The sequence below is a fragment of the Mesoplodon bidens genome (assembly GCF_964165515.1).
Source record: "Mesoplodon bidens genome assembly, chromosome: Y".
In the NCBI taxonomy this organism is placed as follows: domain Eukaryota; kingdom Metazoa; phylum Chordata; class Mammalia; order Artiodactyla; family Ziphiidae; genus Mesoplodon; species Mesoplodon bidens.
In genome coordinates this window covers 41,653,766-41,676,090 of record NC_138180.1, presented here as the reverse complement: position 1 = coordinate 41,676,090, position 22,325 = coordinate 41,653,766, and the positions used below count along the sequence as shown (strand labels likewise).

At 44.2% G+C, this 22,325-nt stretch overlaps 1 pseudogene across 1 annotated transcript; it reads right to left on the bottom strand.

The window, feature by feature from the left end:
• Nucleotides 1–480: 480 nt before the first annotated feature.
• LOC308609670 (transcription termination factor 1-like) lies at nucleotides 481–22,145 on the bottom strand (annotated as a pseudogene). Its single transcript has 10 exons — nucleotides 20,940–22,145; nucleotides 19,386–19,612; nucleotides 18,087–18,272; nucleotides 17,075–17,150; nucleotides 13,663–13,793; nucleotides 10,363–10,597; nucleotides 7,541–7,630; nucleotides 5,885–5,950; nucleotides 1,586–1,671; nucleotides 481–704 (listed from the first exon to the last, which is right to left on the bottom strand). The product of its transcript is annotated as a transcription termination factor 1-like (transcript).
• Nucleotides 22,146–22,325: the final 180 nt, after the last annotated feature.

The window sequence follows — 22,325 nt, the reverse complement described above, 5'->3', positions numbered from 1 at the left end:
GCTGAATGCACGTATAGTTGAATCCACACCATGAAAATGTTCATTGGGGAATTCCCTGGCGGTCCAGGGGTTAGGACTCTGCGTTTTCACTGCTGAGGGCCTGGGTTCAATCCCCGGTGGGGAACTAAGATCCCATAAGCTATGTGGCACAGCCATAAAAAAAAAAAAAACAAAAAGAAAATGTTCCTTGGACATGACTACCCTCTGCTGCCATTAGAGGGACTTGGGATCCTGTTGTTGTATGAAAACCATTAGTTGTAAGTATTTTCAATATGATAATTTTCAATATAATAGCACAGAAAATATTAAATCAACTCATGTACTCGCCTTTCTTTTCACATTCAGACAAACTTGAATATGAAATGTGAATCAATTTTTAATGTTCCACAGTATGTTATTATTTTCATACCCTTCCTTTGGCTGTTGCACCTTCTTCAGTAAAATCAATAGTGGAAATAGCATTATTGACATGTACATAAACACAACCAGACCTAGAAAAATGGACAAGAGAGTATCAGCCGCTTAACATTGTTCATCTCCGTCTTCTCCCTCACTGTCATCGTCACAACAAAAGATGTCTCGAAACAGGAAGACTGGCTTGGGGGTTGCCAGAGTCTGGATCTCAGTCCCGTTTTTCTCCATCTTCTTCTCTAATTTTTCTTGAAGCAACGGTAGACTAGTCTCATGAAGGTAGTCTATAATCTCTAAAGAAAAGAAACTGAATCTTGAGATGATCTGACAAAGCCTCTTCCCAAGGTCAAAGGACGGATGGCACAGATGATGACAATGCATTGTTACTGGCACTACTGTGTGCAAGACCTGGCTCTAACTGCTTTATTCATAGTCACTCATTCAATCCTCTCAAAAATGCTATGAGGTAGGCACTATTGTTCACCCGTGTTTCAAATGAGGCATAAAGACATGAAGCTCATCCAAAGTCATAGAGTCAGGAGGGCGAAGCCAGGATTCAAACCCAGGAAGTGCTGTCCGCTGAAAGCAAGGAGCATTTTGTCACACACTGCAGGGTGCAGTGTTACCCGAACCAGTGGTTCCCAAACAATGATGCTGGGCAGGCCACTGGCGACTCATCTGTGAGCTTGTTAGAGAAAAATCTAGCCTCTGGACCCAGACTAGAGACTAGGATCGACTGGGTCTGGGATGAGACCCAGGTATGTATCTTTTTTCCCAAGTTCCCCACCTGACTCCGATAGTCCAGGTTTGGGAATTACATATGTAAACCACCTACAAATGGCTGCAGAGAAGAAACTGTACCTCCAGTTTTTTGTGGATCAGTGTGTGTGCAGGCATGTGGTGTAAGCATGTGTGCTGTGCAATCCAGAAGCACTCGCAGCTCCTCACCCAGTGCTTGCTAAACGCCCGGCCGCCTGGTGACCATACTTCTCAAGCTCATTATCTCATTTAGTACTTTTGAAAGTCCTGTCAGGTAGGGGTTATAATTTGCCAATTTTTACCATTTTCCATTTGAAGAATCTGAGGTTCCCAAAAGTCACTACCCAAGGTCACACTACCAGCGTGTGTCCCCATATGCTGCGTTTTTAACTATTCAGATATCGAAAATACTGACCTGGAAAAGTCTTCTTCTGCCAAAACGGAACACAGGAAGCTTTCAGCTTATAAAATTTACTTTGGACGTAAGATGGAGGAACACCCCTTTAGAAAGGAAAAGGTGTCAAAAAGTTAGTGGCAGTTTAAAAATTAATCATTTCAGTCCTGTGTACTAAGTGCATTGATTGAGGGGTGGTCTACAGACCTAAGCAGCTTCCTTAATCCTCATGTCTACACATGTGAGAAAAATAAGACACGTATGAAAAGCTATTGTTCATCTGGTTAAACACACACACACAAAAGGAAGAAAAACAGAAGTACAACAACACGGATTCTGTCTAAACTAGAATAATCTAAACTACCAGTTGAGAAGACAAGGTGTAACACTAGCTCACAGGGGCTGATGCTAACATTGTCTTCAGCCCCACCCTGAGGGCTCTCCGCAGAGCAACAAATAACCCTCACGACCACTCTGTGTGGGGCCTCCTATGCTTATCCCTCGTTTTGGAGATGGGGAACCCAAGAGAAGATGCCCAAGATCTTACAGTGAATAGGGGGGAAGGGCTGGGACTTCAATTGGGTCCACTCCAAATTCTACTTTTTTCTTTCTTTTTTTTGATATCAGTGTTTTTTAATGGAAGTATAGTTAATTTATAACGTTGTGTTACTTTCAAGGGTACAGCAGAAAGATTCAGTTGTACATATATATATATATATATATATAATTTTTTCAGATTTTTTTTTCCATTATAGATTATTACAAGATATTGAGTATAGTTCCCTGTGCTATACAGTAGGTCCTTATTGTTTATGTATTTTACATACTGTAGTGTGTATATGTTAATCCAAGCCTCCTAAGTTATCCCCCTACCTCCCGCCCGCTAACCCTTTGGTAACCATAAGTCTGTTCTCTATGTCTGTGAGTCTATTTGTGTTTTGTAAGTAAGTTCATTTGTATCAGTTTTTTAAAGATTCCACATATAATTGATATCCTATGCTATTTGTCTTTCTCTGTGTGGCTTATTTCACTTAGTATGATCATCTCTAGGTCCATCCGTGTTGCTGCCAATGGCAACATTTCACAAATCCTACACTCTTAACCACTACCTTCAGGCTAACTATATATTTGTCACAATGCAAAGGCAGGGGTCTGGATTTTTTACTTTACAAAGCTAAATAAAGTGGATGCTTACGATATTCTGGTGAGTCATATCCACTTTTCATTTACAATAAGTAGGACAGAAACAACCACATCTTAAATATTTTTTTTAAAGTGAAAATCACTAACTTCACTTCCTGGGCACTCACTTCCTAAGCCACAAAAGCGTGGCATATTTGTTTCAGTAATTAATTAATCTAGTTGTTATATGATTAGTGGGAATAACTGGATCTGCTAGGTATGTGGAAGTACAAGATGGCTGGGCTCTCTCTGCCTCCTCATGGCAGCAGCTGCCCGCCGCGTGTGCATGGCATGACACGCACTGTCTCCTTGCTGTCGTCGTCATCACGGTGCTGTTACAAAGCTGCACAGATGAGGAAACCGTTACGCAGAGGCAAGTGAGGGAATGACCTGCCCAAGGCTGGCTAAATTATGAGCAGAGTCCCAGGACTTGACGCCCGGTCCACCTGACTGCAAAGCCCAAGATCTAGGGCATCTATGCCTTCCCTCTTCCCACAGCGCCCCACACACAGGTTGTTCTGCAGATCAAAGCTCAGGCTTCAAGAAGTAACAATAACTGACCTGGACATTTTCAAACGAAGTAGGTGTTACATCTCATTAGGTGGAGATGCTTTCTTTAAAATCCTGCCTAAACAATTCACAAGGGAGGCTTAAAGAACCTGAAGAGACCGAACTTCTAATTTAATTATTTTCACTGTTTTAATTCGTTATTAAAACTTTGAGGATGTACTATTTCCAATGGTATTTGACTGGATGCCATGATGTCTGTTTTACAGTTTTGAGATTTCTAAACCTTAACCAGAACAATCAATATTTAAGTATATAATTCTACTTAAAATCATTAAAAACCCATTTTAATTTAAGAAATGTGATTTGTGGCAATGTCACAAGATACACAAACATTTATTGGAAAAGTCAGATTTTTCAAAAGGGGTTTGATATTACAAAGGGAGGGACCTGTCGACATGAATACTTCTTAGGATGGGAGTTGGTGGGGTACACAGCAGGACAGCCTTCCTTCAAAGCCCCTAACACCCTCCCCTCTCAGGGACCCACACCCAAGAGCTGGTGCCCCACCCCTGAGACGAGCTAGAAGAGGAAAGGGTTTGGAACCATGGGCATGTGTCTGTGACTCCCAACAGGGCCTGCCACGAAAAGATTCCAATTCTCCAAGTTAAAAAAAAAGGACTGATTGTTCTTTGTCCATAATCCCAAGGTGTAAATAACTAACCAGCAGAACCAGTTTACACCCTTCCTAATGGATCAGTGACAACCTCACGCCAGCAGCCACGTTTCTGAAAGGCAGCCAGGTTGTGGCAGCCCTGTTCCCCTCAGCACCCTTCCCGAACTAAAGGCCAGACAGTCCCTCAACATCCCCACCTCCCAAAGCCCACCAACCCCTGAGCCCTGTGATGCTCAACAGTTTGCATTGCTTAGAGGGACTGTGCTTTGCCAGCCAGCTCTCTGTTGCTTGGCCAGCAGTGAACTCAGGTCTTCAGAGTGATGGCCTCTCCTCCAGTGGCAGGAACTGATTGAAAATGCAAGGACCATAGCAAAGAAGACAGACAGTGACAACCGATGAAATCTCACTCCTCGGAGGAGAAATGCAAAGGAACAGCACACCAAAACCACTGAGGCAAATCCGAAGAGGAACAGGAGCTTGATGTGGTCTCAAAATATCTCCCCGTGGCCGTTTCTTTTCACCAAGAGAAAAACTTACTTTTCTACAGTGGGGCAGTGTGGCAGAGGCCGCCAGAGCCAGGGGATCAAAATCAGAACCACATGCCTCATGATGGGATGTGACCTGGTGACACAAACACAGCCTCCCCCGTGACTGATTCCCGTGTAAAATACAAAACCCGAATCTAACAGTGAGGAAGCGTCTGACAAACTCCCCAGCTGAGGCAAGTTCTCCACAATGACTAGCCTGTATTTTCCCACAATTTCAACATCGTAGAAGACAAAGGCATTAACAGATACACACTACTGTATATAGAATAGATAAACAACAAGGACCTAGTGTATAGCACAGGGGACTATATTCAATGTCTTGTAATAACCTATAATGGAGGGACTTCCCTGGTGGTGCAGTGGCTAAGAATCTGCCTGCCACTGCAGGGGACATGGGTTCGAGCCCTGGTCCAGGAAGATCCCACATGCCGCAGAGCAACTAAGCCTGTGCACCACAACTACTGAGCCTGTGCTCTAGAGCCCACGAGCCACAACTACTGAGCCCACGCGCCTAGAACCCGTGCTCCTCAACAAGAGAAGCCACCGTAATGAAAAGCCCGCGAGCCGCAATGAAGAGTAGCCCCTGCTCGCCCCAACTAGAGAAAGCCCACGCGCAGCAATCAAGACCCATCACAGCCAAAATTAAATAAATAAGATAATAAATAAATTTTAAAAAATCTATAACAGAAATCATTTTGCTGTACACCTGAAACACTGTAAATCAACTATACTCCAATAATTAAAAAAAAAGAAAAGAAAAGGCAGAACAACTCTGCTGTTTAGAAGACTCTAAGGAGACAGATCCTGGACTGGATCTTAAATCAGGGGGAAAGTGTTATAAAGGACAGGACTGGGACGCTGGGTGAAATTTGCATGGGGGCTGTGTTTTAGACAATAGTAGTGCATCAGTGTCAGGTGCCCTCAGTACGATCACTGTGCTGATGCAGAATAACAGCCTTGCTGAGGACATGGCGTCCACCACTAACACTGAAACGGTTAAGGGAAAGAATTCTATTCCCTTGTAGAAGGGAGCGGAAAAGGGAGGGATGATAAAGTCAATGTGGCAAATGGTAAAAGGCTAATTATGGGCAAAGGGACCATGGGTTCTTCATCCCAGTCATAGCTGGTGTGCTCCATGAAGCTTTTAAGAGACTCTGCACACATTTCATTCACTCTTCTCAGGTGTCTTGGGGTGGAGGTGGTGGTTGGAGCGGAGGGAGGACTGGTCTGATTTACCTGGTCTGGTACGTAGACAGGGTGTTCCCAATACATATATACACAAATACAATTTATAGATGAGTTCCATAAGCAGCAGGAATTTCAGTCCTGTTCTTCAAATCTGAGAGGCATTTATTAGAACTCCTCTCTGATTTTTTCATTAGATTAATATTAAACAAATGGCCTTACCCTATGGTGCTAGCAAGATCTTCCCAGTCTATTTCATTAACATCTTCCACATTTATTTCATTCAACCTATGAGAAAAAATAAAAATTAAGTTTTCAAGCCAAAAATCAACAGGATCCACATCTTCATGGGCTCACAGAATATTAAGAGCTGGAAGGCCTCAGCGTCTTCACCCCTGCTCCAGCTCCCCTGTTACACAGGCCCAGTGTCACTGGCATGCTAACCCAAGGTCAGCCCAAGGTCTTGGGGTGAGCTACAGACCAAAAAATCACCCTTCCTCCTCCTGAGCCCTTTGCATCTCCCACCAAGCCTAGTAAAAAACACAACTTCACAAGGAACTATATTAAATATGCTGTGATAAACCATAATAGAAAAGAATGAAATATGAAAAAGAATATATATATGTATAACTGAGTCACTTTGCTGTATAGCAAAGGTTAAACACAACATTGTAAATCAACTATACTTCAATTAAAAAAAAAAAAACACAGGGACTTCCCTGGTGGCACAGTGGTTAAGACTCCACACTCCCAATGCAGGGCGCACGGGTTCGATCCCTGGTCAGGGAACTAGATCCCACATGTATGCCACAACTAAGAGTCTGCATGCCACAACTAATGAACCTGCCTGCTGCAACTAAGACACGGCACAACCAAATAAATAAATACAATATTAAAAACCAACCAAACAAACAAACCAAAACACAACTTCACCATTCAATGTAGACACACAAGAGTAGTATACATGTGTACTCAGCACTTACTAAGTGACAAACACTGGGTTAAGACCTTGATACCCACTAATCCATTTACCCTCAACACCACCTGATGAAGCTAGGGGATTATGTCCTTTCCACAGGCCAGGAATCAGGGTTGAGAGCTCGGGTCATTGGCTCAAGGTTTCATGACTCATAGGTGGTACCCACATTGGAACCCAGGCCTGCCTGACGTGAGATGCCCTCCTTGGCTCTGCTAGTCTCTGCTGTCCCTGGTAGAGGAGAAAAACCCCAGCCACGCCAGCGTGGAGAACGAGGAAGCCCACCAATGAAGGAGAAGCAGGCTTCCTGACAGAGCGGAAGAATAATGAAGCTGGACAGGGCGGCCAGAATCCAAAGGTTTCTTCTGCTCTTTGCTGTTCCTCATTGGACATGAGGCCAGGTCCACTAGACTCGCAGTCTTTGTAAAACAGTTCTGTGTCTCCCTGTCGATCAGGGGAGGGAGGACTCTGCACGGACCAGGAACTCAAAGACAAAACTAAAGACCAAGCAGCAGTGACGCCAACTAATGCATGCTAGAGAGCAGTAGGGCTCGGCCTGAAGTATTTACCTCCATTTTCCAATGGACAGAAGTAAGCAATGTCTATGTGAAAGCCTTAAAGACTCAAAGAGCTATGTTTATTGAGTGCATGCTACGTTTTGCATGCATTTTCATTTCTTCGGCCAATAACACTAAGAGGCAGGTACTGTTATTATCATCCTCATTTAAGATGAACAAACCAAGAACTAGAAAGGCAGGAAACACATCCAAGGTCATGCACATAGAAAGAGCTGGAACAGGAATATGAACCGTGGTAATCTTACTGCAGATTCTGCTGTTTAACAATTACTCTTTGGCTAGAGAGGAAAACGGGTAAAATATCGTCACTTTCTATTTCTGTACCTTTCAATGAGGTTGATCTTGGCCTGTAGGGCATTAAGTCCCCGGTATACGTCCCGACCATTTGTCCTCTTCTTGGTGAGAATTTCCATCCTACATTGAAAGAAAGAAAAACAGTTTATTTTCGGGGTAAAGTTTCCATTAAAATGTCCTTTGTTTTCCTCATTTAAATTGTCCTTATTCAGAACCACTTTATAACTTTTGCAACTCATCACAGCTAAGATTTACCACCATCAAGAATATACCTTTTTAAAAGTTTTTTAAAGTGGGAGAGGGTAAATAAAGAGATAGAAAGTTGATGGTTATTGAAAATGAGTGATGGATACAAGGAGTTCTAAGTTGGTGTGTGTTACACAATTTCCATAATAAACAGTATAATAAAAGGGAGGAAAAAAAAAGAATAAGCCTGCTTGCAGGTGCTAAAGGATGCTGTGTAGACTCAATTTATTTTTGCTTGTTTATCAAACAGAGAGATATTGCTCTTATTACCATTATAGCTGCTGAAACACCAAACTACACAGATTTACTAAAGTGATCAATGACTCCATGATTCCTCTAAGGCCCCAAGTTCAAGGCTGAGGGAAAGGGTTCCCTGAAGTTCCTAATGAGAGAAGCAGCCCAATTAAAAATATTTAAAAAGTGCTTCTCTTGAAGAGTGAAATCTGTCACAATCTGATGGACAGATCATGAGCTGTGACATTTACTTTCTTGAGCAGGGAGGTACATGAGGCACACACAGAGAAACTGACAGTTTTTACGAATAGCCGCCCATGTTCACTGGTTTGAAATGTACCCGCTGATGCCATTTCAATGTTTCATGAAGTAAACCTATGCTCAGCATTCAAGTTTCCTACTTTTTTCTGCAAATTAAAAAAGAACCCTTGCATGTTATTTAATTATGCTGATTCTGAAGCACGGCTCCCCTTCATCATTTCCTTTTTAAGACACTGACATATCATCTTCCAACCGAGGCTTTATAACCCACTCCTTTTTTAAAAGTAATTAATTAATAATTTATTTATTTTTGGCTGTGTTGGGTCTTCATTGCTGAACGTGGGTTTTCTTTAGTTGTGGCGAGCAGGGGCTACTCTTCATTGCGATGCATGGGCTTCTCATTGCAGTGGCCTCTCTTGTCGCAGAGCACGGGCTCTAGGCAGGTGGGCTTCAGTAGTTGTGGCACACAGGCTCAGTAGTTATGGCTCACAGGCTCTAGAGTGCAGGCTCAGTAGTTGTGGCACATGGGCTTAGTTGCTCCACGGCATGTGGGATCTTACCAGGCCAAGGATCGAACCCGTGTCCCCTCCATTGGCAGGCGGATTCTTAACCACTGCACCACCAGGGAAGCCCGCACTCCTTTTTTTTTTTTTTTTTTTTTTCGGTACGCAGGCCTCTCACTGTTGTGGCCTCTCCCGTTGCAGAGCACAGGTTCTGGATGCACAGGCTCAGCAGCCATGGCTCACAGGCCTAGCCGCTCCGCGGCATGTGGGATCTTCCTGGACCAGGGCACGAACCCATGTCCCCTGCATCGGCAGGCAAACTCTCAACCACTGCACCACCAGAGAAGTCCCCACTCTTTTTTTTAAGCCTAAGATATAGGGGTAGAAAGGGCTCTGGTTCCTCCATATTACACACTTCCCCCCCAAAACATTATCTGTCCTTATTTCCTGAGGGTAGTCTTCTAGTAAGATAAATATTCTACAGCAGAACGGTAAGGTATATAAACAATACTCAGTATAATCTAGCAGTTTGCTTTTAACGTACAACATGCCCACTCTGGATTTCATTCTTCTTTAATGGTCAAGATGACGGAGCCCCCTTTATGCAGGATGATGGAGCCCCGTTTACACAGGAGACCTGGGTCGTGGGCTGTAGAACCACTGCTTCAAGCTGTCATGTTGCAGCTGAAAGTTAGCTCGGAATCCCTCCAGGGCTGGGAAAAGCTACGTTGGGCAAAGAACATGCAGCAACATCTGGACCGAAACTACTTCTTCATGATGGATGTACCTAAAGATGTTCTAGGATGAAAGAGTATGACTGCCCTGCTTTGGATGAAGACAGAGGAACTGCTGAATTAGAAAGCAAAAGTAAAAAGGTGGAGGTATTACTGATCACTACACTTGTGATTTCCCTCCTAAATATCCAGACGTTAATTTTGTATTTCTTTCATGCTATAAGTAGGTAACAATCTTGTTTTATGAAGAAAGGGACAGAGTGAAGAAATCAGAAGTCAATATTCAATATTAAAAAGATTCAAGTTCTGTTTACAAAACAGAAACAGACTCACAGATACAGAAAACAAACTTATGGTTACCAAAGGGGAAAGGGGGCAGGAATAAATTTGAAATTGCAGATTAGCAGATACAAACTACTATATATAAAATAGATAAACAACAAGGTCCTGCTGTACAGCACAGGAAACTGTATTCACTATCTTGTAATAAGTTACATTGGAAAAGAATCAAAAAAAATAATATATATGCACAACGGAATCACTTAGTACACCAGAAACTAACACAACATTGTAAATCAACTCTACTTCAATTAAATAAATAAATAAATAAATAGAATAAAAAGGTCCAAGTTCTTTATGAAGAAGCCACACAATGAATCAGGGGTGGTTAAATGCTAACTTAAATCAGCTTTCGATATTGAAGTGGTTGGAGCAGCGGATTAGAGAGGATCATTCTTGACCTACTGTAAGGCTTTCCACGTGTTAGTTACAGATATTCTTAGTAACCTCAGCAGTCCACCCCTCTCCGGAAGTTGCTGAGAGAGGGGCAGGGAATGCTTCTTGTTGAAATTTATGTAAGAAGCCTCAAACTTACCACTTACTTTGACACTGCATCCAATTCCTGGTTTCCACTTTTGCCTCCACTTCTACCCAGGATATGCCTTTGTACAGTTTTTCCCAAACAACTGACAGGCGACCTTCAGGATTCTCTTGGAGTTTAGAATCCATCTCGTTTAGCTCCTGGGGAGACATTTCCTTTAGAATCACTTCTTCAACAGCCTTGATTAGTTTCTGGGTGTCCGTCTTGCTCCAAGCACCATGATTTCTTTCTGTTGACATAAAAGGATGGTCTTGAAGTTGCTCATCTATTTGCTTTCAAACACAATATTAACAACAAAATGATGATGAGGGGTATCTGTCATTTGACATCTCTCCAAACCCACAGAAGCTACAACACCAAGAGTGAACCCTAATGTGGACTGTGGACTCTGGGGGGTTAAGATGTGTCAAGGTAGCTTCACGGATTGTAACAAATGGACCACTCTGCTGGGGGTTGTTGAGAATGGGGGTGTGCCGTGCATGTGTAGGGCAGGAGATAAGTAGGAAGTCTTTGTACCTTCCTCTCACTTTACCTGTGAACCCAAAACTGCTCTAGAAAAATAGTCTTTTTTTTCCCTTAATTTATTTATTTTCTTTATTGTTTTGGCTGTGTTGGGTCTTAGTTGCGGCACATGAGATCTTTGTTGAAGCACGTGGGATCTTTTGTTGCAGCGCAGGCTCTTTGTTATGGTGCACGGACTTCTCTCTAGTTGTGGCGTGTGAATTTTCTCCCTCTAGTTGTGGTGCATGGCCCCTGTAGTTTGTGGCATATGGGCTACAGGGTGCGTGAGCTCAGCAGCTGTGGAACACGGGCTTAGCTGCCCCGCGGTATGTGGGATCTTAGTTCCCCGACCAGCGTCCCCTGCATCTGAAGGAGGATTCTTTACCACTGGACCACCAGGGAAGGCCCAAAATAAAGCCTTTATAAACAAAAAGGTAAATCAGACACTTTTCAGAAGACAATGGGCAACATCTCAATTACACAAACATAAAACTATCAGTTATGCACTTCCCTGGTGGTGCAGTGGTTAAGAATCCGCCTGCCAGTTCAGGGGACACAGGTTCGAGCCCTGGTCCAGGAGGTTCCCACATGCCGGGGAGCAACTAAGCCCACGCGCCTCAACTATTAAGTCTGTGCTCTAGAGTCCGCGTGTCAGAACTACTGAGCCCTTATGCCACAACTACTGAAGCCTGCGCACCTAGAGCCCGTGCTCTGCAACAAGAGAAGCCACGGCAATGAGAAGTCCGTACGCCACAACAAAGAGTAACTCCCGCTCGCCACAACTAGAACAAGCTCGCGCGCAGCAATGAAGCCCCAACGCAGCCAAACAAAACAAAACAAAACCAAAAAAACTATCAGTTACATGCAAATCAAAATGAAACTACGAAAGTGGCCATAGATTCCTTTTAAGGACCAATCACACTCACACACACATACACACACACACACACATACACAACCAACTGCAAAGAAAACAAATCCTTTCTTAATGCAATCTTTTTTTTATCTTCGAGAAAGCTGTTCTTCCTGTTTCTAAGAGTAATACCTACTGCAAGAAATTGTGAGGTTCCCAAACATTTAGTGGAAAGAGAATAACCAAACGACTTTCATGTTATATAAATAACTCTCCCCAAGAGTTTCTGGAGTGAAATTAACAGCTACAATGGCGTCACCACAGTACTTGATGAAGGCACCTGTGAATTTCTTTTTTTCTTTCTTTTTCTAACATATTGCACTCATTAAGCTATTTTTTTTAATTAAAAAAAATTATTTGGCTGTGTTCGGCCTTAGCTGCAGCACGTAGGACCTTCGTTGTGGCACACAGGTTTCTCTCTAGATGCAGAGTGTGGGCTTAGTTGCTCTGCAGCATGTGGGATCCTAGTTCCCTGACCAGGGATCAAACTCATGCCCTCTGAAGTGGAAAAGTGGATTCTTAACCACTGCACCACCAGGGAAGTCCCAGCACCTGTAAATTCCTAAAGCCAGTCCTTGGTGCAGGGCATCAAAAGCTTCTATGATTCGCTCTTCTTGTCTACATGCTCACAGTCATGCTAAGGAAGAGGCCGCAAGCTGGAAGGCTACAGATATCTTCGATCTGGCCTACAGAATGTTATTGTTACTATTTCCCCAATAACAATTTGGATGAATATTTAAAAATCAAGAGAATCCCAAGAGGGTTTTCCCTGGTAGGGCAGTGGTTAAGAATCCGCCTGCCAACGCAGGGGACACGGGCTCAATCCCTGGTCTGGGAAGATCCCACATGCCATGGAGCAACTAAGCCCATGCACCACAACTTCTGAGCCTGCACTCTAGAGCCCACGAGCCACAACTACTGAGCCCATGTGCCACATCTACTGAGCTTGTGCTCTAGAGTCTGTGCGCCACAACTACTGAAGCCAGCGCGCCTAGAGCCCATGCTCCACAGCAAGAGAAGCCACCACACTGAGAAGCCCGCACACTGCAACAAAGAGTAGCCCCTGCTCACCGCAACTAGAGAAAGCCCGCTCACAGCAACGAAGACCCAACACAGCCATAAATAAATAAATAAATAAATAAATAAATAAATTTATTTATTTTAAAAAAGAGAGTCCCAAGAAAAAAAAGATCTTGATTTCACACACACGTGCAAATCCAGATGTTTGCTTTACTTCTTGGAAACTGGCAGAATTGGCTGTGCTGAGTCTTCGCGTGGCACCGGTGGCCAGAGTTGGTGGCACAAAAGGCGTGGTCTCCACCACCTCAGAGTTTACCACGTGCGGACATGCAGACGCCTTGCTGGGACCCGCTGCACGGCTCTGCCTGCAGGGCCGGAGCATGTGAGCCTCTGGGCTGAAGCTAACACCCACTAAGGACTGTCTTCTGAAAGCAACTGGGGACTTTTTAAGGTGAAGAATATAACCAAGGAAGCTTTTTATGAAAGAAGAGAACAGACAAGAGACGACTGACACTGGCTTTGGGAAACGTCCCTGACTAACAGGCCCTCCCTTTGATGGTTTCCCTGGTCACCTGGGGGAAAGGACCTTGGTGGCCCAGGTTCTCCTGCCCACCGGCTGAGTGGGTTTCAGTTTACCTGGCAGTTGGAGTCACACTGAAAGCTACTGACATAACGTGTGGCAGAAATCAGTCTGGTGAATAAAGGCTGCATCAATATGCATGAAGAAATAAATGAATCAGTAAGAGAATGGCTGAAAGAGTGATGACTCTCTCAGAAGACAGGCCTGCAGTGATGCCTGGGCCCTGGGCCACTGTGGGCTGATTTGTTCACCAAAGTGGTCTCTAGAGACCACGACTTACAACTGCTGATCTGGGAGAACTTCAGGGCCACAGAGAGGCTACTTCCAGACATCATCTCGCCAATCTTTCTCCAGTCGTTTCCATGGAGGGACTGGTATATCTTTAGCTTCTCGGTATCTCCTTTGCTATACCTTAGAGGAAGGGAAAACAGATCACAGCTAAGCGTTAACCACAAGCTTAAAACCACTATTCTCACTGCAGCACGCTGCGACGCTGGGAGAAGCTGTATAGGGCGGGCTGTCAGGAAACCTGCTCAGCGCAGTCCTACCAAGGTCCTGAGCCCAGATACTTCCTGTCTCGGCATCACAACCATGAGCATCCTGTAAGTCAGTCACCGCAGTCCCTGGCTCACTTACACAGAGGCCAGGACAAATAATCTGATCATGCTATTCCCCAGCCAAATCCATAAAGGCTTCACACAATAAAACCCAAACTTCTGACTGTGCCTGCAAAGCTCGGTGCTCCCTAAGTTCAACCCTATTGGTCTTATCGGCCTTTCTCACCTCAAAGCCTCTGGACCTTGGGTGGGAATGGCCTCCCTCCACTGCTGGAAAGCTCCTGCAAGCTCTTCAGAAGCAGCTTAAATGGTGCATCTTCAGAGAGGGCTTCCCTGACCACCTGGTTGGAGGTGTCCTGCTGTCCTCTCCCACAGGACACTCTGCTGCTCTCTCGCTGCCCCCGTCACCACTGGCAACTGTACGCTCGTGGCTTCCCTGGTTTATCTGACCCTTCGTCTAGGCCACCACTGGCCAATGGAAATATGAGCCACAGATGTCATTTAGAATTTTCTAGTGGTCAGGTGAAAATTAATTTTATTAATTTTTTTAAAGATAATTTATTGGCTCAGGCAATTGAAAAGTCCAGATACAAGTGGGCCCTAGGGTGAGCTTAATCCAGGAGCTCAGTCAAATCACCAAGGACCACTTTCCACCATTCCACTCTGCCTTCCATGTGTTTGGGGGTTTTATTTAGTGGCAGCATGTGGCATGTGGGATCTTAGTTCCCCAACCAAGGATCAAACCCACACCCCCTGCAGTGGAAGCACGGAGTCTTAACCACTGGACAACCAAGGAAGTCCCTAATTTTATTTAGTTTTAATGAATTAATAACATATCTTGTTTAACTCAATATACTAAAAATGCAGCCATTTCAACATGTAATTAGAACCTAAAAGTATGAATGAGATACTTTACACTCTCTTCTCCACACCAAGCCTTCTAAGTCCATTGTATACTTCACTCTTCAGCGCATCTCAGCTTGGACTAACCATAGTTCAAGTGCTCCATGGCCACATGAGGCTGGTGGTCACATGGATGGACAGCACAGCTCTGGAGGGGAAGTCCTCGGAGGGTGGGGACCCTGTCAGTTTTCTACACTTTGGAACCCGGTAATGCTTGACAGACAACAGGTGCTCAATAAAGATGAGACAGGGACTTCCCTGGTGGCGCGGTGGTTAAGAACCTGCCTGCAAATGCAGGGGACATGGGTTCGATCCCTGGTCTGGGAAATCCCACATGCTGTGGAGCAACTAAGCCTGTGCACCACAACTACTGAGCCTGAGAGCCACAACTACTGAAGCCCGTGCGCCTAGAGCCCATGCTCCACAACAAGAGAAGCCACCGCCATGACAAGCCCACAAACTGCAACGAAGAGTAGGTCCTGCTCGCCACCACTAGAAAAAGCCCGTGTGCAACAACAAAGACCGAACACAGACAAAAATAAAAGATGTGACAGATGCCTTAGCACAAATCGGTCACAGTTTAAGGAAGTTAAGAGGCAGCAATCCCACATAAAAGCAAATACATTAAAAGAAAAGAACTAAAGTGCACTATAATATATGCAGATTTTGAGATTAAACATCTTAAATGTTTAAGGGAAAAAAAGCCATCATTATGACATTTTATAATTCCTTTTTGGTGGGAAGGAAGAGGGGTCAGAAGTGGTAGTTTATGTTATTACTAATGCAACACAAAAGCAGCCCTAATAAAATACTAACCATTTCTAATGAGGATGATCCACAACTACCGGGGGACAGTAAGATCCTAGCATTCTCAGAAATGGATCTAAAATGCAGAGCATGGTGAACAGAGATGTGAAATCCTTCACCATTAAGAATCAAGCTTTTTAGCAGTTTCCTTTATAAGGCAAGCAGGGTCTTCCTGAGATTTAAAACAAGACTTAAAAGTACCCTTGAAGCAACAAAAAAGAGGACATGAGAGAAAAACAGAGTGTACGAAAATGAGGAAACAGGTGTACTGACCTCCATGGCCCCTTGGAGCCTTACAATTCTTTGATTTTTGACTTTCTATGGTTTTTTCACTTAAGAGTTCCTTAAGTTGGAAACATACTTTAAGGGTAAATGGTCAGCACAACACAAGTAATATGGTACCAGTGAATGAACTTTATTATCAGAATGACAGACCTTCATTATTTGAAAAATGCCATTTCCCACAGTGATGTAACAGGTAGAAAAACAGGTTACTTCATTCATTTACCAAAAGCATCATTTTGGTCCCACTTAAAATGTCACCCTTAGTGAATTTCCTTAAAGTACATGGCGGGGGCTTGGGAAAAAGAGAGGGCAGGTTTCAGTCTGTGTGGAGGCGCCTTTCCTCTACTTCCGGTTTATTTCTTTTGGTAAAAATTTTTAAAAAGAAGCCGAGGTCATATCAATGTTACGTTCTGATAGTACCTATGTCCTGATTCAAGATCACGGCGCTCAGTAGGACCCAACTGGCCGTGACAGATTCACTCCATCTGCCTCCTGGAAGTGAGATCAGTAGTTGAGCCCTAGGTGGCTGTCTGGGCCCTCAAGGGTAGGAGCTGATGCTTTCTCCCTCATCCCTTTGTCCTTAAGCAGAGTGCTTACCCACCACTGACGCTCAGTCTACATTTGATTTATTTGGAATGTTGGAAACAGAACATAATTGGGTATTTTATTTAGGAAAAAAGGGAGGACAGAAAGGCTACCGCCACATGAAGCTCTGCATTGATGTTACCGAATCACACTTAAATGACCTCACACAAATGCTCACCCCCACCTTCAAATATTTACTGAAAACCCAAAGCACTGGGCTCAGTGCTGAAGGACACACATCACACTTAGAAGGAACGTCTGGGTTCGCAAGGAGCTTACAACTTAGGAGACTGCCGAGAAAACTGCACAGGTGACGCTAAGAGGCAGCGCGTGGAGAATGCTACAATTGACAGCATAAAGTAAAAGCCAGGGATTTAGAAAGGGGAAGATGACAGAAGATTTATTCAAGAGGTGGAAACTGAAAGGGACTTTGGAGACATACACCTGATGGCACACTGGTTTCACACACGAAACTCTTCACGATTTTGTTGTGTACGTTTTGATTTACAGTATCAGCAAAGACTAGAGAAATGCTCTGCTCAAGTTTTTTCTTACCTGCCTTGGTAATTGTTGACATCAAACATCTTTGCTCGACAGTATATGAGTTTCCAGGGCCAGGCAATGCCCTTACCTAAAGTCGGAAGAGAGGTGGTCAGAGGGACAACCAGAGCGTGGCATGAAACACAGTCGCAATTATAAAAGAAACCCAGAAGGGCCCCTTTTTACAGCACACGCTATCCTAGACCCCAGGTGGAGGGTGCGGTTTCCTATGTCCTGCAGAAAGCCGTCTTGGGGAGCAGATATACAAAATCCCCAGTTTCCGTGGCCATCTCTGGAAACTAGATGCTTAGTATGTAGGGGCTCTAGCTTCTGTTCTGCTAAATTCACGGAAAAGACCCTTATTAGGCAAAGAGCTTTTACCGTAATCTGGAGGTGGAGGACACACTCCAGCAGCTCCCCATAAGATAAACAAAAAAACTTTGCAATTGAATAAGCTTCTTCCTGCTTTGCCACTCTAAAGATGAAAGGATCCCCCAGCAGGGGCTCACTGTTCTGTTTTCCTTTGTGCATTTCACCTAAGAAATTATCCTCTTTAAATTCAAGAGAGATTTTTTTTTCCAGTCCAAACCTACATTGCTTCGTGACCTTCTAACTTCCCCAGGATACCTCCAAGAGGAGGGTTCCAGCTCAAAGCGCAAAAATGGCTCTATTTAAAAAACGTCTGAGACTCTGGTGTATACCAGAGTACTTTGTGCAGTGTATGCAAAAAATACACAGTAGAGGTCAAGAAGAGAAACCAAAACCGTAATTGTTACCAAGTAGGAAAGCTGGAAGCTGATCATCTAATTTGTTAGAAAATCTGTAAAAGCACTATCCTTGGGAGACGTGAACACATTCCAAATCCCTGAACGTATAGGCTGGCAATAAAAATACTATTAACGTAGCAGCGGCTAACATGCACTGCATGTACTGGACGGGCCAGGCATTGTGTTCAATACTCACCATGGTTATCTGTGCAAGGCTGGAAGGCTGCAGATGGTCAAAGAGGCCACAGTTCTAAACTTACCAACGTGCAATCTAAACGAGTATTTTCTTTTTAAGTCGGTGATTAGAGATTTCTCCTCTGGGTATCTGTCTGTGTACAGCAGCATGTCTGCATTCTCGATTCCTGTCAGAGACAGAAATTCTCGCACATTTTTCTCTAACTGCTTATTTTCCTTCACGGAAATCTTGCCAAATTTAATAGCGACACCTAGGATTTGGGGAAGGAGAAAAAGGTACACAACTGTCAACAATGAATGAAAGCGAACCACCGTTTTGTCTTTAGCAATCACAACAGCACCCGTCAGCTCCTCCCCACCTATCGGGGAGCAGCCCCTGCTTGTGCCCTTGACATTGGCTCTCCTGCAGAGTTCGGCCAAAGCCACACTGTCCTCCCAAAGTCTTCCCTGGCCATCCTACTCCAATGTGACCTTTCTTGTGTCATCAATTCCTTTTTACACAGTTATTTAAGAAATAAATTAACAGTAATAGATATTCATTAAAAATTCAAACAGTGTTGAAATAAAAGTTTAAAAGAAGCGCCCCCCCCCACACTTCACTATCCTCTGCCCCTCCTCCCCCCAAGGCAGTGCTGGGAACTGGCTGGCACAAACATGAACATGTATATTCTCTACGAATATATGTTGGGGGGAGGTGGGGACAATGTCACTGCAATTTACGTTCTATTCCTCGTCATAACTCAAAGCACTCAAGTCTCATTATTATTGACTGCATTACACAGTACATTTTCCTAATCTTAAACTTATTTTAAAAATCTTTTATCACTTGCAGTACACAACCTTACATTTGTAGTTCATTCTGAAACCCAATAAGCTTTCTGGGAGGTTCTTGTAACACAGTGAAATCAAGAAGGAGACCAAGCTGGGTGTTGCCTGAAGCCATGCCCACTACAACCAGCTCACCCTCAAATTAATATCCTTGAAATTACACCTCATCAAAGCTGATGATGTTGATATGCGTGTTTTAATTTGATTTCACTTGTGCCCCCCTCCCAGTGTCTCAACCACTTAACCTCCTCCCCCTCTTCTTCCGGGCTTGATCTTCTAGTCTGTGGATCACCTGGATCCATTAGTCCCGTTTTTCCTCGCCTCCCCTACCAGAAGTTGGGCACAGAGGAGGAAAACTAGTGCACTTCAGTTTGGTAATTTTACAGTGCAGATAATGATTCTGGAAGGAGATAAAGCTGAAAGTAGCTAAGGGATGCTCTTTGTGAATCTATAAATATGAACCACTCACAAAAGAAAGTCAGGGCTAGTTACGCATATAGAAAAGTTCAACAAATATTCAAGTCCCACAAGCTTACCCTGGGCTTTAAATTCTTTAAAGCGTCCCAAGTCATCCCGATATATTCACTTAATTGTAGTGGCAGCCCTCTCCTTGATATCAGGGAGGAACTCCTGGAGCTGCCTCACAGTGGAATCCAAATCCACGTCTGAATTATCTGAATCTCTCGAATCTTCAGATAAATATTTCGTTTCAGGATCTATAGCCGACTCCAAATTGCTTTCTTCTTCATTTGTGGGTTCTAATCTAAGGAGAAAAACTGGATTGATTAACACTGACAGGTCACGTGCCCTAATGGCTTTCAGATTCTTTCCTTACAGTGACTCTCCCTTTGACTACGACAGCATTAAAGCTGGAAGGGATCTTGGAGTTGATTCCGTCTGTGATGTCTGAACTCTTTAATGTAGCTTTACTAACTTGGATACACCTCAGAGGCTGCCTGGAAGGTAAACATGTCGCCTTAAGCCCTATTTCCCCCAGGCATTGCTTATGTTACTATTTCTCAACTGTATTGTTTCAGATATTGACTTCCTCATAAGCTCAGCCCTCTTCTACACCCATGGATACTCAAGACACCTCCCCCCCACCAATGAGTTGTTTTATAATAATGGTTACTAATTAGTTAAGTCAATATTCAGGGTTTACATCGTTACAATTGCTTCCTTGCAGTTAACAATGGCCACATATTTTCCCCTTGGCAGTATAAAGAAAACATAGTCTTCTATGTATCTATCACTAATTCATTCCCACAGACTTTCTGCCAGATGTGCAAAGGTGTTCTTAGCCAAGGGCATCAGCTAACCACCCAGACAGGAAACTGAAACAAAACAAAAACAAAAACAAAACTGTACGCATTTGTCTGCGCAAAGGGTCAACAGCTTTCACAGGTCCACAGCCCCATACAAGTTAAGAACCACAGGCCGAGAACATTCCTGCATCATGATCAGTGATCTAAAAATGTCCCCAAAGAGAGGGCACAGAGGATGATGTGAGTTGGGCCCTCTGCCATTTAACTTCTATGTGAAACTATTTTAAGCCAGGACAATCTAGCAAATGTAAGAACGTCACAGAGTAGAAAAGGGGAGAAAACCTGTCCCAACTCCCAGGAACTGAAATAAAGTGCTTTAAAAAAATTCCTGCATCTATTCATCGGCCAGTATACTTAAATGATAATTATATAAAGAACGATATCTAAGTTTCTTTTATTTAGAGAACCCTAAGTCAAGTTTTTTTCCTGTTCTGTAGCATTCTAAGTTCTCTGATCCTTTCTCCTCTCTCTGTACATATAGACAAGGTAATTGTGGGGTCTTAAATTCTTTTTAAACTTATACATAGAATTTCAGGGCTGGAATAATTCTTAGTGAAAACAGACTGTAACTGCCTTATTTTGTACATGAAGAACGCAAGGTACCTGCCAAGTTACTCAGTTAAATGTGCACAACATCCTATACATTCGATGGTCTATCTCTTTATGATTTCTGCCACTTCCTATGGCCGTGCTGAACAAAGAGGTAACGGGCAGACTTCACACCCAAGACGCACACCATCAGAAGGCTCTACACCCACACGTTACCTCTGCACCTCTTCCGAACAGGCCTGGGGTTTCTCCTCTTGTGGCCTGGGTTTCACACTTTCTTCAATCAAGGTACCAGTACCTTCCACTGAATCAAAGCGCGTGTCCTCAGAGCTCGTCCTGAGCACTGAAAACTCACCAGCAGGTGCCACGGCAGTATCAACAGAAGATCTTCTCTTCCTTTTCTTAGACTTTTTCTTAAGGCCACTGGACTCCTGATTGCCCCCTGCAGTCCCGACCTCACCAATCACTTGAGATCCCTCTGAGTATATGTTCTCAGCGCTCTCAGGCGCAGGCAAGGCCTCGAATTCCTGGTCACTTGGACGCTTCCTCTTTCTTGTCTTAGACTTGCTTTGATCTGCAGACACTGGTAGTTGTGCGATTTCACCTTCTTGGCCCATGGGAGGCTGGGGTTCCTGCTCTTGGGATTCTGATCTGGGCAGGGTGATGCTTGCACTCAGACTCTCCTGGACAGCATCACAGGACGTGACTTTCCTCCGATGTTTTTTTATGCTTTTTCCCCCGAACTTTATCATGCAGTTCTGATTCATTTTCACGTGACTTAGTAACTAAATGTGCTTCAGGCCCTTTTGTTGACTTTTGCCGCTTGCTTACATCAATGTAAATGACATCGACATGCTTTCTAAAATTCTTGGGTGTGTTCACAATATTTTCTTTTTTTTTTTAAATTCTGTCTCAATTATCCTTTATTTGTAGTTTACCTTGAATTACTCTGGTAACCTATTGAGGTTTTTTTTTTTTTTTTTTCCTCCAATTCGCGCTGTCTCGGCGCACGTACGTGTCACCAGCTCTTTTTTTTTTTTTTTCTTTTTGCGGTATGCGGGCCTCTCACTGTTGTGGCCTCTCCCGTTGCGGAGCACAGGCTCCGGACGCGCAGGCCCAGCGGCCATGGCTCACGGGCCCAGCCGCTCCGCGGCATATGGGATCCTCCCAGACCGGGGCACGAACCCGTATCCCCTGCATCGGCAGGCGGACTCTCAACCACTGCGCCACCAGGGAGGCCCTTTTTTTTTTTTTAATTTATGGCTGTGTTGGGTTGGGTCTTCGTTTCCGTGAGAGGGCTTTCTCCAGTTGTTGCAAGTCGGGGCCACTCCTCATCGCGGTGCGCGGGCCTCTCACTATCGCGGCCTCTCCCGTTGCGGAGCACAGGCTCCAGACGCGCAGGCTCAGCAATTGCGGCTCACAGGGCCAGCCGCTCCGCGGCATGTGGGATCCTCCCAGACCAGGGCTCGAACCCATGTGTCCGGCATTGGCAGGCGGACGCTCAACCACTGCGCCACCAGGGAAGCCCCCACAATGTTTTCTTTATGCACCAGGATGTACACAATACCTGTTTCCTTATAGACTCCCAAAGCACATTTTCTT